Genomic DNA, 16,837 nt, shown 5'->3' on the forward strand with positions numbered 1-16,837 from the left:
TGGTTTCTAAATTGCTATGTAGTGGATGCACTCCAGCCTATGATGGACAAACTGTTCGACATTTGACCTCTAGATTTGAGGAACATAAGAGAGCAGACTCATCGGTAGGCCTCCACTTCCAGCAATGCAGACTTGAGGGGAATAGCGCAGATGTTAATTCAGAAATTATAGATGGGTCGAACAACCAAACAAAACTGTTAAAACTAGAGGCAATACATACCAGGAAAGAGAAACGGGGCTTGAACTCGCGCGATGAGTTCAGGAGCGGGGAGTTGACGCTGAAAATTTAGTCTCAAAAGTTTTTTGGTTTTTTTGTTCAAAAATGAACATGTCTAAATTAAAATTTTGACTCAGAAACTTCCAGACCAATTATTTAAATTTGTTTATTTAATTTTAGAGTTTAAAAGTATTTTAATTGTAATATTAATTTACAGGTCAACCGTGATTGGCTAATTTTTAACATGATGGTTTAGAACCAAAAAGTATGTGAATTATTGTAAATAACATTTACAAATTGATGTTTTTTTGTCATTTAGATTAGTTTATTGTAAAAATCCTGACAATGCACATTGTTGCGAAAACGTTGCTAAACAAAAGCAGGAATGCAGTCAACAGAAAAGGTTTTTTTAATGGATTGTAAAAAAAAACTGACAACCGACGGAAACACATCGACTTCCGATAATTTGATATCAGAATCAGGGAAACAGTCGGTACAGTATAGTCAGACACAGACAAAAACAAAATATTCGTTGAAACGTTCACTGATAGACTCGTCACAGATAGCTTGCTTACTGCACCAATGAAGGTTGTTGGGATTGATTGGATATTTTTTAGAGGGAGAAGAAAGAGAAAAGTTCTGAAAGAACAACTCTTTATCGAAAACAACTGAATTGGAGAAATCCTTCTCTACCGAGTCAAATATGACATATTTGAAATATAATTCCGTCGCAGAGTTTTGAGTTTTTTGGCTAAAAGAATAGAATGAGAAGCGTAATAAAGGAAAATCAAGTCTTCTTTCAATCTTTTTAGGGCATGAATCATCAAATGCGGCTTTAATAGAAACGTGAAGGGGAAATGACTTTGAAAATTTGAATAAAACTTGGTGTAAAGAGGTTCTAACAAACAACTAAAACGTTCCCAGTTGAAACGTTTTTTTGAATACATTTGCTTTGAGACATCAGGTGTAAAACAATTATCACCAGAGACATGCAAATGAGCAAAAATTGGATATTGATCAGAGTAGGTTTTCTCTGAACAATAGACAACAAATTGCTGTGGATCATTCGACCAGAAAAGATCTGGAGTTTTACCAGACAAAATAGTCGGAAGGTTCACTAATTGAAACAGATTGAGATCATCGAACGCGCTCAAAATGTTCATCGAATATTCAGAAGATGCATAGCATGAGCTCCAACAGACGTCAGCTATATTGAAGTCTCCGAGAACAGCAAACACAGTTTGATCTGACGGGCAGCAACCGATGTGTTTGAGCACCTCATCCCGATTGTTTTGAACAGCGTTTATAAGTGTAGATGACTCAACGCGATACTCGGAATGGAAAGGGGGATAATAAACTACCATCAAACCAAAAAACGTGTGATTGATTTGATGTCAATTGAACAAATTAAGTCACAAAAACTGTAGGATTGAAGGAAATTGAAAGAGTAACCTTACGGCAGGCAATAGGAACACCACCGTGAACACCGTTTAATCTTTCACAGCGAGAAACGAGATGTGTGAGTGACGACACACACAAATAGAAAAATTCGAAAAGTCTCCAGCAATGTGCATAGCGAAGCTGAATATCGGCATTTTCAACGTACGCGGTTTGAGCAGTAAGGTGAAACAGAAATATCTAGTCGAAGACGCAAAAAAGTATAAAGTCGACATTTGCTGCCTTCAGGAAACAAAGATCCAAGAAGAACGAGACGTGAATTTTGATAAATTCAGATTAATAACCCTGAAAACGTCCAAAAAAACACTATGGAAACGGATTCCTTGTGTCGCCGAAGATTGCCAACAGCATCCACAGCAATTGGGAAGTATCCGACCGGATATTTGTTCTCGAAGTTTGATTAGAAGATGACCACGAAATCAAGAAAACTGGGGAACTGACGATGAAACAGCGAAAACGTGAACGTGTCACCGATACGGAACTGAAACTAACAAATCAGAAACCGAAACATCTCCTAACCGTGATCAATATTCATACCCCCCCCCCCTCATACAGGCAGATAACAGCACAGCCTAGATGAGTTGGACGAATTTTACCATAAACTGAACAAATTGGTTGGTGAGAACAAGAAACACAACCTCATGTACATTGCTGGAGACGTCAATGCCAAAGTTGGACGCCCGACGGGTTGCAAATGCATCAGATGGTACTCCAGGGGACGGAAAAACAACAGCGGCACAGTTCTTCTAGAATTCTGCGAGACTAACCAACTCTTCATCGCGAACACCGGCTTTCAACATCGCGCCAGCCACATCACGACGTGGGAATCGAGAAGAAGCGTTAATGGAAAACTAATAACATTGTTCAATCAGATTGACTACATAACCTTATCCATGGATATGAAACGAAATCTAACGAATGCGAGAAGCTACAGCGGAACGATAACAGATTCTGATCACCGTCTGGTAGTAGCAAAGTTCAATATACGAAAGTACAGGTTGTACAAGCCAAAAACAGGGCGAATTCAGCCGCCACTTAACATCAATCGCTTGGTGTCCGAGAAGAACACCAGTGAACAATACCAAACCGAACTGGAGGCATGAATAATAAAATCAGAACCCAACACGACCTGGGAAGCTTTGCGCAAGGACATTCTCGCAGCCGCAACATCAACCTTGGAAGAGAACGTAACGAGAAAAGATCATAAACACAGAGATCCATTCCTTATCGCAGAAGCAAAGAGACCTACGACTGAAAATCAAGTAGGCTATGGACGAGGACAAGATTAGAAGGCTCAGAAGCGAACGAAATTCATGCCAAAGTAAAGAAAGTGAAACAGGATAGCCTCGACTTGGTATTGACTGAAATTGAAAGCACAACTGACAAGGCGAAGATCTTTAAATCTGTGAAACTCTTTTTACGAGGGAAGCAACAAAACCCGACGATGAAGGCTGGCAACAATCACACGATAACATCATCGGAGGAGAGATTCGAGAGCATCAAAGATCATTTTCAACAACATTTCTTCAAGAACGATATCGACGAACTTGAAAGCGACACGTCACATGAGCAGTTGGATAAGCCAATAACCGAAGAACGGAAAAGCTGTTGGGTTCGATGGGATCAGCGCAGAACTGCTCAAATATAGACCAGATATCCTAGTAACACTCGTGACCAACATACTGTACGGTGCATTCGAGCAGCACCCCGACCTGAAGATTGGACACGGAATCCTGGTTCCCCTCCAGAAACCCGGGAAAAAGAAGGGAAACGTCAAGAACCTCCGACAAGTTATACTGCTTCCAACAATATGCAAACTGCTGTCACTGATCACACGGAACCGATTCCGCTCGGCCACTGACACTACATCTCCGACTCTCAGAGTTCAAACCGACAGGGCAGAGGGACAACGGACGTAGCCTGGAGATTAAAGAGGCTGATCACGAAATATCAGAAGTTCCAAATGGAAGTGTATTTGACAGGAATCGACATGTCAGCTGCATTTGACACGATCGACAGAAAACAGCTAATCAATACAAATCACAAGATCATTCCACGAGACGAAGTTTGACTACTATTAAAACTTTTGATGGAAACTAACCTGGAGATCAAGATTGAGAGTTGTCAGAACCATGAAACATTCCCTACCAACATCGGATCCCCCCAGGGAGACGGACTAAACGGAGTCAACTAAAATGTGTACTTTGAAAATGCCCTTAAAGATGTGAGACAGGAACGAGATAAAGCGAAACCACCGGCACAATTAGACCACGATTACTCGCTCCCAAAACCAGACGAAGCGTTTTACGCAGACGATACCGACTTTATAACGGAAGGCAAAAACGAATCAACTTGGTTCCAAGAGAACATCACTACCATCTTGCAAAGCAAACCCGGACAAGACCGAGATCACAGTGATCAAACGAAAAAATAGATCAGAAGAGAGGCGGAGAAAAACGAAGAAGCTCGGCTCGTTATTGGGAAAGTCTGAAGACCTAGTAAATAGGAAAACGGTAGCCTCAATAGCCCTAGCAAAACTATAACTAGTCTGGTGCAGCGATAAAATCAAACTGAGAAGATGGTTGCGACTGTATAATTGCCTGCTTAAACCGATACTGCTCTACTGCTGCGAAACCTGGGGTCTGAGCAAGACGGAACGAAAACTAAACGACGCCTTCCATCGCCAACAATTACGAAAAGTACTAAAGATCAAGTACCCACACAAGGTATCCAATAAACAAGTATACGAAAGGTGCGACTCATCCCAAGTATCACTCAAATTGACCAGAAGACGCTTGAATGCCCTCGGCCACATATTACGTCAAACAAAGACAACACCCTGCCGGAGGTCTATGATCAGTTATTTCAATCAAGACGGATTGAAGAAGTTCCGAGGAAGACCCCGCACCAAACTCGTGACCACCATTAACGAAGACATCAAAGTATTCGAAGCAACATATCAAGAAGCAGCAGCAATTCTTGAAATTGCACCAGTGGAGTCTTTCGAAATCATGTTTCACCTCGCTCGAAACGCAGCAGAAAAAAATGCTTGAAGAACATCACGAGCGCTATCCATATTGAAGAAACTTTTGTTAAAAAGTAATTTTCAAATGTCTTCGCACCAATGTGCATTTCAGGATTTTTACAATAAACTAATCTAAATGATTTACAAATGTTATTTACAATAATTTACATACTTTTTGGTTCTAAACCATCATCTTAAAAATAAGCCAATCACAGTTGACATCTAACTTACTATTACGATTAAAATACTTTTAATCTCTAAAATTAATTAAACAAATTTAAATTAATTTGTCTGGAAAATTCTGAGTCGTAAAAATTTTTTGGGAGTAAATTTTCAGTGTTAACTCCCCTCTCCTAAACTCATCGCGCGTGTTCAAGCCCGGTTTCTCTTTCATGATATGTACCGCCTCTAGTGATAACAATTTTGTTTGGTTGTTTGACCTATCTATAATTTCCCGACTAAGATCTGCGCTATTTCCCTCAAGTTGGCCTTGCTGAAGGTGGAGGCCTACCGGTGAGTCTGTTTTCTTATGTTCCTCAAATCTAGTGGTCAAGTTTCGAACAGTTTGTCCGACATAGATGGAAGTGCATCCACTACATGACAGTTTATAAACACTCTTGACTTGAGGTCATTAGAAAATGCTGACTTCAGTGATGGTAAACATGATTCTAGTTTTCTTGTGGTGAAAACCACTTGAACGTTAGTTAGTTTTCATAACCTGTTTGCAAAATATTGGCTTTGGTTACCTCTATATTGCACCATCAGCATTGGAGGCTTCACATCCTTTGGTGATTGAGTTGACAAACACCTCTCACTATCCAGGGGCTTGCCCTTGCCCTCGATGATTTTGCACAAGGCGTCTGAAGCCACATTTGCAGACCAATTTTCAGGGCACTGATTTGTCAGCCATTGCGCCCTATTAGTTTCCATAGCCTTATCAAATTGCTCCCAGCTAAATATACTCTTAAAAACACTGTGTACAGTGCCTTGGATAACACTACGCTTATACTAAGTTGGGGCGCAGCTTCTATAAATCAGTATAGTCACTGTATTTGTTGGTTTTTGATACCAACTGCAAGTTAAACCCCTAATCTGCGATACATTTATGTTCAAATCCAGGAACGCAAATTCCAATCTCGGCTCCCCTCTGACTGTTCTAGCAATGTCATCCACATACCTGAGGAACAATTTTACCTGGGGAGTATCCTTCTTCTTGTTTTTAGCTCGGCAGAAGCTTTCACAGTACCAGACTATCTCGGTTAATGATGCGTATACGTCATCGGATATTTTTCAGCATTTTAGATGATACCAGCTTCGGCAACTCTTGCATTCAATCCCCTTTGATCTATATGTGACTTTTCTGCTACAACATGGGCACAGACCGTTTGTGTCATTAATTTGCTGTATCTCCGTTCCCACCGGTGTTTCTTGTCTTAGAGCAAACTCGAACTCTTTCAGCCATAGGTTTACCAGAATTACAGCGAGGGACGCGCCTATTGCTAAACCATCTACTTGTACATACCATGAACCATTACACTTGCAATATACTTTACTGACCGCCATATTCAAAAGCCTTTTCATGGTTGCTCTTTGAATTTCAGGAGGAGACTGCTGGCTGTACAGCTTCTGTAAAGCAATTTCAATTGCCTTCTTCAGGGGAACGTTGGTGTACAAACTTTTCACATCAAGAGATATTATCGCTTCATCCGGATCTAGAGCAATGTTTTCATTTGGTTCTCTGGCATCCTTAGGATTGGTTTCTATAATGGCTCCATCGATGATGTCAAAAAACTTTGCAAGTATTTTGTTATGATTCTCATACGAGCTGCCTGGAAGTGATAGTAGTGGTCGTAGGGGTGTCTCAGCCTTGTGTACCTTAACTAAAACGTACAATCGGGCGAATTTCCCCCCTGTTGACCTCATCTTAGAGTGTAACTGATCGTTTATCTCGTCTCTTTTGTTCATGGCTAGTAATTCTTTGTTAAGTTCCTTCTCAATTTTTAGTATAACCTCATCAGTGGTTGCATCTTTTTTCACAAACTGAGCAGATTGCAACAACGATTCCAACTTTGATTCATACATTTGTTTCCTCATTATGCAAAAACCAACCCACTTATCAAAAGGCACAGCCAGCAACCCATTATCTTTAAGATATTTCCTCGTTTTTTTCAACGGCTTTGTCTCTTGGGGTCTGCCTTATGTTTTTTGCATATGCATTTGCCGCTGCTTCAATTTCCCAAAAAGTTTCACCAGATGTTTTTTGATTTTTCAAATGTCAGAGGAAAATGTCGATATCCGCCAAATAGTGTGTTTCATTAAATTTGTCTCTAACGGTATGCTTGGGGCCCATTGATAGCACTTCATGTACCCATCCAGGCAGTTCAATGTTATCAAGCACCTTAACTGATGGCTCATTTCTCCCCCCAAGAGTTTTATCTTGTCTCTCGGACAGTTTTTATAACTTTTTTTTATGGTTTTCTGATGTTGTCTTTAAGTTTGCCTCAACTTGACGCCTCGCAAAGCGGAATATGGATACCCACCACTGTTGGTCGATTTCTTTTTGCACCAGTGATCTTGCTTTTATTAGCATCTCCTCGTACCTTTTCTTATTCTAATTGCCCTAGAGGTTTCAGTCCCTAGTAGTTTCAATTGAAAATTATGCACAGCTTGGTCCAAAAAAAACCCGTTCTTGGGTACCCTAAATTTCAAAAAGTTGGGTAGAAGATCGTTTTTCAGACATTTTCTGAGAAACTTCGGTCTATGTACAGATACTTGAACTTTTTTAAAGATTTTTAAATAGTCTAACACAATTTTCCAAGTTAGTTTTTTTAACATTTGTCTGAGCCAAACAGCAGGCAAAATTACTGTGGTCATTGTTTTGCAGGGCACGAGTAATGAAACTCACAAGGCTTAAAGCAAAACGAATCACATTCTTCTCACTCTGTCTTTGAAGAGCAGACACTTCCTCTGCCTTCAGCTTCTGCTCACGCCTTGCTTTCGCCTTCCCCCTTGTTTGTGATGGTCTCTTTTGTTTGACACTGATAGTGCCAATCAGCTCTGACAGCCTTTCTTTGTGTGCCACTACCAATCGCAGAGATTTCAGCTGCAGTTCAGCACTCTGGTGCAGCTTCAAATATTCCTTGAGCAGCTCCGTGTCGTTTTGCTTGCTCTTGGAGAGTAGCCGTTTTGTTGCTGGAATAATGAGCACTCCTGTGCCGACAAGCTGACTAAACAAGTAGGGCGTTCCTTCCCTTCTGCAATATACGATCGCCAATATCTGCTGCTTCTTCGATTTCAAATAGTTGGTCAGCTCCTCGACATCGGCTGGGCGATAGTTGTTTGTTCTGTGACTGCTAAGGGTGTTGTTCACCACGTCGTGCCACTAACCACTTTTTTCTCCTTCATTGGACTGTCTTCCAGTAATCGTCGGAGGTTCTTTCTCAAATTGCCGGAGAGTCTATCCTCGGAATCGTCGGAGGTTCTATCCACTTTGCTGACCATGCGACTTTACCTGACCTGAGCGAGAAACTACAACGAAATCTCTTAATGGGAATTTCATGGCAAGCAATATTCTTATAGAGCAACAACTCAGTAATAAAAAGTAAGTAGACAGAGTTGGAAAAACGAAAATTAAAAAGCTTGATACGCTGGGAGATATTGATAAGACTTTGAACATTAATAAGGCACAACTTTAACTCTGACAGTCATTCATGTGATGGTCAAATGCGATGAAAAGTCAATTCCTGTTTGTTAAAACAGGTTATATGAAAAGGTATGGGATTTTTTTTGTTTGAGGCGCTTTGGAATGTTTTTGTCCCATTATTCTCAATGCCCAAGTTTCGTTCCACAAAATTATTTGCCCTCAACAAATCGAATATTTTTGAATTTTTACCTTTTGTTTGTATCTTTTTGACGTTTTGAAAATTAAACTCCAAAATCGGAGGTTTTGGGTTTTTGGGTTTACTGAAGAGAAGGTCGTGGAAAGTTTCTTTTTTAAGCGGTTATGCCTGAATCTTTTTTTAAAATATTTATCGTCCTGTGAAAAAACATATTTGTAACAATTTGACAGTTTCTTGAAACTTTTTGACCTGTCTCGAAAACTACCCTAGTGAAAGTTAGATTTTGGGTTAATCACAAGATTGGGCTGTGTGAGAAGATCCCCTGCATAAGCGGCTGTGCCTAAGCCTTTTTTGCTTAAAGTTGTCGCCTTCGGAAAATTCACTTTTTTGATGTTTTGACCATCTTATGAAACTTTTTGACTTTTCTCGAAAATCCACTCTTAAATGAGGTTTTGGGTTCAGTAAAAATTATAAGTTGAGAGAATCTCCTCGTTATAAGGAGCTAAGTTCAAATTTTTTAACAAAAATTTTGGCCTTCAGAAAAGTCTATATTTTGATTTCTTGACCGTTTTTGAAACTTTTTGACTTATCTCGAAAACTACTTGGCTCAGATTGGAACAATTGGAGATTCAGAAAATATAGAATCCGAATGTTGATCCAAAACTGGACAATTTTTGGAGAAAAATTGGTATCAATAAATTCGAAACAAAAAATTGAAAAGGAATACAGCACGAGCTGATCGAAAGAGACGAAAAATCGCTTAAATGATCAGAATGAACTGGACTGTAAGACGCCTTCATTTAAAAAATACCAACTTTTAACCAAATCATTTAAATACAAGACGCGGTTTGTGTCCGCACAAAAATTTTCAAATAATATAGGCAACTTTGAAGCAAATGGAAACATTTTAAAAACATTTTAGCCTAATTTTTGTGATAAACTTATTAAATAGATTTGTTATGTTTTATGTTTGTGCCTGTTTGTGGAGCGCCCTCTGAGGGATTTTAGAGACAGGTCTGACAAGTGGCTTTCTGTGGGGAGATGGGAAACTAGAACTGGCTTGAGGAGTCTGGTGGTGCGCCGCTGGACCTACTGAGCTCGGGTGAGATTGTTCCTTGTTTTTGATTTTTATAATTCGATTTTAAAAATTAAATTAATTTAATTGTCTTTTATTTTTTTAATTTTCTGATTTGTAAAATTCCCACTAACCGCTTATCATGGGTTAGTTCAGTCCCTTAAAGTCCAGTCAAAATCCTTTTTTTTACCTTTATGCTGCGTCAAGATGAGGAAAAACAGCAAAGAGTGTACAAGCAAAGATTGGTTAAAACCTTCAGGACTGATAAATTGGATTAGATGTGATTGCTGTTCTAGTTGGTATCATATCAGTTGTGTAAATATTTCTCTTAGCGACTCTAAGAAAACCCAATGGTTTCAGTGTCCTTGATGCGTTGATGTAAAATCTGTTAATAAAGCAACAATAGGTAATGATTTAGTGCTAGACAGTTATGTTAATACAGCCATCTCAAATGTCCGAGTACTCAAGAAAGTACCAAAAGACTTGCGTGTTCCCTTGCCGGAAAGTCTGTCGGACAAAATAAATGACATCGTCTACAATGTAGAAGATGTTACAATATGGCTAATTTTTTTTAACGTCGTTCTTGTTTTTTTTTGGAGCAACCGAAAAGAAGTGGACGCAAACAGACCACAAGCATGAGCTCTTTGATAAATAAAAACAATTCGAGCAAATGACGTGTCATTTCCAAAACCCCGTCCCCAAGTTTCAAGCCCGCCTCTGAGTGACCTCGAGCAGAGAATAAAGTTAATAAGTAGTAAGCTCGATGAAGGAAATGTGAACGGAGGAAAAAAGCTTACTGCTTCGGATGACAAAATTGCTCCGTTTTCGACTGATAACTATCAAAAATTGTTGTCTAAGCGCCCTCAGCGAGCCGAATTTGCAGCTCCATTTCCAGAAAAGTGGGATAGTTTTTTCGTAACTGATTTTGACCTATACAAAGCGACAATGTCTTTTCCGAACGGATCAGCAGCAGGTCCTGATAAAATAGTTCTTCAAATTTTTTAAAGATCTTGTTAGTAAGTCGAATGGCAAGCAGGACTTAATTTTCTGAAATCGCTTACTAAGCTGATAAACCTCATCGGCCTGGGCAAAATACCCGAACCCCATAGACCTTTCTTTTTTGGCGCAAAGCTTATCGCCCTCATAAAGATAGACGGAGGGTTGACACCAATTGCCATAGGCATCACGCTGAGACGTATCGCGTCTAAATGCGCTGGAAGCAAGGCCCTCTTCGAGCGACAAAATTTTTTCGGAAACGTACAGGTAGGATGCGGTACCAAACGAGAAGCAGAAATAGCTGCGCACTCGTTTTGGAACCTAATTGAACGCTACGACAATCCAAAATGCACAATCCAAAATGCACTGTTCTTTTAAAACTAGATTTTAAGAATGCCTTTAACTCTCTAAATAGATAAACAACGCTGAACCATGTTTATTCAAATCGCCCCGAATTGTATAATTACACCCATTGCGCGTATGGTAAACCTAGTTGCCTTTTTTATGGAAGCTCTGTCATAAGTTCAGAAGACGGAACTCAGCAAGGTGATCCTGAATCCCCACCCCTTTTTGCGGAAACATTTCATACACTAGTCAAACAGTTGGAGTCGAAAATTAACATCTGGTATTTAGATGATGGAAATTTAGCCGACGACTATAAGGTAGTACTCCGTGACCTTAAAAAATTTCTCAAATCGGAACAAATTTACGGCCTGAGCTTGAACACCGAGAAGTGCGAACTTTGCTTTTTGGGGCCGACTACTAGTACACAGTATAATTCAATTTTAACACAATTTCGAAAAAATGCCCCAAAATAAAAATAAAAACAAAAGAAGAACTCCTCATTTTAGGATCTCCAATCGGCGAACATTGCCGAAAAGAATTGCTCGACGAAAAAATTAAGGATCTTGAAAAAATCTCGGATGTCATTGACAAACTAGACGCCCATTATGGTTTTTACCTCCTGAAAAATTGCTTTAGCATGCCAAAACTCCTATATATTTTGCGTACGAGCCCTTGTTTTTTGCAAAATGATTTTTTGGAACGCTACGACAAATTACTAAGAAATTCGTTATGCAAGGTCATTAACGTGAAAATTGATGATAACCAGTTTTTTACAAGCAGTTCTCCCGCAGCCAAATGTGGTTTGGGCGTTTCTTCCGCACGTTTACTCGCTTTACCCGCTTTCTTAGCCTCAGCAGTAGGAGCAAAAGATGCCTTGAGCGAAATCTTTGGTTTGAAGCATGTGGATGGAACCTATGATGATGCGCTTAAACGGTGGTTTGAACTTGGAAAAAATGAAATGGCTCCGGAAAATAAAATGCAAAAAAATTGGACGGAGCCAATTATTGACAGCGAAATTGCAGACTTGATTTTACGACTCGAATCAACGAACGTCAAAAGATTCAACGCGTTCCAAGATAGATTTGGCTCCCAATGGTTGAACGTCATCCCATGCAAAAATTTTAAGTTAAAACTGTCAAACCAACAACTCATAATTGCGATAGGACTTCGATTAGGCTCAAAAATATGCGAACGGCATAAATGCGTGTGCGGAAAAGACGTTACCGAGGATGGTTGGCATGGTCTTTTTTGCCTCAAAAGTGCAGGGAGATTCTCTAGGCATTCAAACCTGAATGCCCTTATAAAGCAGAGATTATCCTCTACTCACATTCCGTCTGTTTTAGAACCACGACACCTCTACAGGACCAATCAGAAGCGACCAGACGGTTTGACGCTCGTTCCCTGGGCTGTTGGTAAGCAGCTCTTGTGGGATTTAACCGTAGTAGACTCCTTAGCTCCTTGTAGGATTAATGCCAGGTCTGTTTGTAACCCTGTTACGGCTGCCGCTGAAGCGAAGGAGCAAAAAACTGACAAGTATAAAGATCTTGTAAATGATGGATATCTTTTTCAACCGCTAGCTTTTGAAATTCAGGGCGCGGCCGGCCCCAGCACAGAAATTTTTTTTGAGCAAGCTTTGTAAGATCCTAAGCATATGCACTGAGGAACCCAGAGCATGCAGCTTTTTAAAACAGAGAATCTCCCTGGCAATACAGATTGCGAACGCCGCTTGCGTACTCGGAACAATGAATGACAAAATAACTTTCGATGAAATTTTCCATTTGTAACACTTGTACATTATATTATCTAGAAAATTCCAAGGATTTTGACTGGAATACGTGATGAAGGGACTCCTGACTGTAACCTCGGTTACTATGATACTTTTGACCTTCTGATTACCCTTTGATTCCCTTATAGCGACTGGAATCGAATATGGAAAAGCACATTGAAAATAGTTTTTATTCAAAAATACCGGGAGAACTGGTTTGCAGAACTCTCTGCGCTCTTCTGTAATATCAGTTGTAATAATGTACTTATGTACAAACACGTTTTCAACACTTTTCAAATCGTTAAATTTTGTTATTCAGCAAATTGCATGCATCGAAAAGCCTTGTTTTGTATGTTTAAAGCTCGAAATGTGCTGCAACGAAATAGATCGATTCAAAAATTCAAACTGTTGAAAAACAAGAGTATGTATTCCATACGTCAATCAGAAGCCAACAGAGTTGTTCGCAAACTATATTCTAGAAACAGCAGCAAGAAATATGTGCACTAAATTGTTACTCAAATTTAAATTTTGTTTATTAAGCTTGAGGTTCTCGTTCAATCTACAACAAGTTCGGCGTAGGTATTTCTTTAGATCATCTGATTCCTGGAATGTTGAATTTGGAAACCATTTCAACTTGGTATACTCAAACCTCGACAAATTTTTGACCCAATTTTTATATCTATTTCCTTGTGCAGATTAATTTGTTTTTCCACCGTTCCTTTTTTAGCATTTAACAACAAGAAGAAGAAGAAGAAGAAGAAGAAGAAAGAACACCTGAATTACTATACAGTAAAAAACCGAGGCATCAGTATAGCAAAGTGTAAATAATAAAGTTGGTTAAAATTCATTGGTTACATCAAACAAAAACACAACATCAGAAAACAAGCAATAAACAAAACAAAACAAAACAAGTTCGGTTACAGTTCAGAAATTGGTTGATTAAAATATATGAAGTTACGGATTCTAAAAAAACATCAGTTTTAAGAATTAAGACCGAGCTGGAATTTTAACTTTACAAACAATTTTTTAGATAGTCCAAACATACAGCGTATATACAGAGTATATACAGATTCTCTTTCAAACAATGTCTGGAAAATTAAACTAAATTAAAACATATAGAACTAGCAAAAACGGAAATCACGCCACGTATTCGTATTTGTACATATTGGATTGTTTCTCAATTCACTCACGTAAAATTCTTTCAATTTTTTTTTGAATCTTGTTCTCGATTTTTCTAAATTGCGCAAAATTATGGGCAGTGAATTCCATTTTTTAGAAGTCAAATGAAAAAATGATTTTTGTAGAGAGGCGGTTGAACAATGTTTGTCAAAAATAATTTGTTTCATTTTTTTTGTTGAGCCTATAATTGGCAGTCGGTTGTCTCAATGTATTTTGAAAAGCCTTCTTTTTGTTTGTAAGATATTGGTATAAGTATGTTATACACTTTAACTCAATTCTTTTCTCGATTCCAATGAACGATTTGCTAATGCGAAGAAAGGAAGAAGATTTAAATTTCGATCTGAAATATGTTTTTTTTAACGCCCAGTTCAACTGTTTCTCTAGAAATAGCATCCAAGTAGCATTAATTTGTTTTAAAATTATTGCTGAACAATCTAAATGTGATAAAACAAGACAATGAAGCAAGGCAACTAATGATAATGTCGGTAGTTGTTGTCCAATTGTATCTATAGTTTTAATTCCTTGTGCCAATTTTTGGAGAACTGTTTCGATTTGAGCATGAAAAGATAAACTTGAATCAAGAATAAGGCCTAAATATTTGCATTCTGATTTTTTGGCTACATAATGCCCATTAATTACTATTGTATCAGTATCTACATTTTTGCTATCATTTTTTTGACAAAATGTTATAAATTCCGATTTAGATGCATTCAGATTCAATTGGTTCTCTGCAAAAAATTCCGTTAGATTATTGAGTGATTTTTGCTATCGATTCAAAGCATCCTCAGAAATTATAGAAGAGGAAAAAACCATACAGTCGTCAGCATATTGAACTAAAGTACAACCTTCATATAATCGCTCTTGTATGTCATTAACATATAAATTGAACAACAACGGACCCAGTACCGTTCCTTGTGGGACACCTCGTTTGATTTCAATCCAGTCTGAAAAAATTCCATTGACGTTTACTCTTTGAATACGTTTGTTTAGGAAGCTAGCAATTAAAGCATTTGCTCCATTTGAAAAATCGAGAGAAAGCATTTTTTCAATTAAAACTTCATGCGAAATAGAATCAAAAGCCTTGGACAGATCTAATAAAGCTGCATGTACGATTTTTTTTGAATCTATTTCATTTCAAATATTTTTTGTCACATAAACAAGAGCATCTTGTGTTTACATGTTTTTGCGAAATCCGAATTGAAATGGTGTCATTATTTGAAATTTGTCAAGATGTTCTGTTATTTGGGCATGTAAAATTTTTTCAAAAATTTTGGAAAAAGCACAAGTTATTGATATTGGCCGATAATTTTTTGCATCCATTGGGTCACCTTTTTAAACAAAGGGGTTACGTGTGCTTTTTTCAGTTCGATCGGGAAAATGTTCTCATCTAAGCAAGTATTTATGACAAAAGTTAAATGTGGAACTATAACTGATTGACCGTCAATGATTTTCCAAGCAGGTACGTTTGATTACGTAAAAACTGGTACTTTGACCAATTGTCGCTTGTGCTTTGACTGCGATATGATCTGAGTGAATTCTGTTTCTTAATCAACAATTGCTGACATTCTGAATCGAACCATTCCGTTTTCAACACATATTTTAGTTTAAAATTACGAACAAATTTTTTTTCGATAGGAACATGTTGCTGAAGAGCACTAGAATTTAAATAAATCAACGTCGAGAACATGTTTTGTGCGTCGGTATATTGATATAAGAGATACCAAGGACGAGCGGAGAGTGTATTGCAAAATTCATTTTTCTGATAATATTTCTTATTGAAAGTCGAAATTATCCTCGGTAAACTTCTGCCGCATTTTATATCCGTCAAAATAAATGAAGCAAAATGGTCGGTTTTATAAGGTGTATCAAAACAAAATTCAATGCCGTTTGTTTCATAGTCACTGATAATGTAGTCGATATGAGTTTTAGTTGTATTCATAAAATAAATACAAGGAATCACTGTAACATTCGCCCGGAAGATACATATCGACGGATAACAAAACTAAGTCTTAAGACGACTGGCTAGCGTCTAAACAGAGCTTTGCATGTTTTTCACCGTCTCTACCAAGCCAGTACTTTTCGGTGGTCTTTCTTACATCAGGTCGACAAAAACGTTACTGTTCTCCGGCTTCGACCAGAACGCTCAAATTAACTGAATTACATGCAAAATTAGTGAGCTCATGGCTGGGTCTCAGTATCCCCAGACCACGAGGTCACTCCTAAAAACAGGGCTACTACTTATTATATTACTATTGTTTTTGTTCAGTAGATAAAAACCATCATCTCCATCGAAGATGGATCAACCCTTCCCCCCAACTCCTAGCTTCTCATCCTTATCAAAATGAATCCAGTTGTTAATTAAATTCAATTCAGGACATGACAAGAAGCTAAAAGTTTATATAAAAGGCTAGAAGTTCCAGTCCCGAAACCCTTCCGGATTCTTGAATCCAGTGAATCAAGCTCCTCAAGTTCAATTTCACGCCAATCCGGAAGGCTGGTTCTCACCCTTCACCGTTGTTGGCAACGGCCTTGCAACTATTGTAGCAGCACAATAGTTGCAACTTGGAACGTTCTCTGATATTGTAGTTCGTTGTCGTTTTTCTTTAATCTCGATTTTCGTTCTGTTCGCAATCACAGATAAAGTTGTTCTGTTTTTTCACTCGTTTGTTGTTAAAAATGGCCGTTTCAGCATTTCTCCGAAATGTAACGTCATCATTCGAATTTTTGAAAATTTAAAATACTAGAATATTCTAGCCCTCACCGTTTGGCTAAACGTTCCAATAACGTCGTTAATCCTTCGAAATCATCAACTCGGAAGGCTTACTGCTAAAAATTCGAAGCCTGCATAAATTGCACTTTGGCCATTCTGGTCGAATGTCACATACTCCCCGGACAGTCCGGTCAATGTCCTCATTGAATCGCACTATGTTCGTAAAAT

General features: G+C 38.4%; 1 protein-coding gene across 2 annotated transcripts in view; it reads left to right on the plus strand.

The window, feature by feature from the left end:
- Positions 1–9,470: 9,470 nt before the first annotated feature.
- Positions 9,471–16,837, plus strand: part of LOC134839307 (protein arginine N-methyltransferase 1-like) — a 90,860-nt gene continuing 83,493 nt past the window's right edge. For both annotated transcript variants that reach the window (XM_063854810.1, XM_063854811.1), the window contains exon 1: positions 9,471–9,489. The gene's annotated coding sequence lies outside the window, so the exon portion shown is untranslated. The remainder of the gene's footprint in view (positions 9,490–16,837) is intronic.

Source organism: Symsagittifera roscoffensis, chromosome 2 (assembly GCF_963678635.1).
Source record: "Symsagittifera roscoffensis chromosome 2, txSymRosc1.1, whole genome shotgun sequence".
Lineage (NCBI taxonomy): Eukaryota > Metazoa > Xenacoelomorpha > Acoela > Convolutidae > Symsagittifera > Symsagittifera roscoffensis.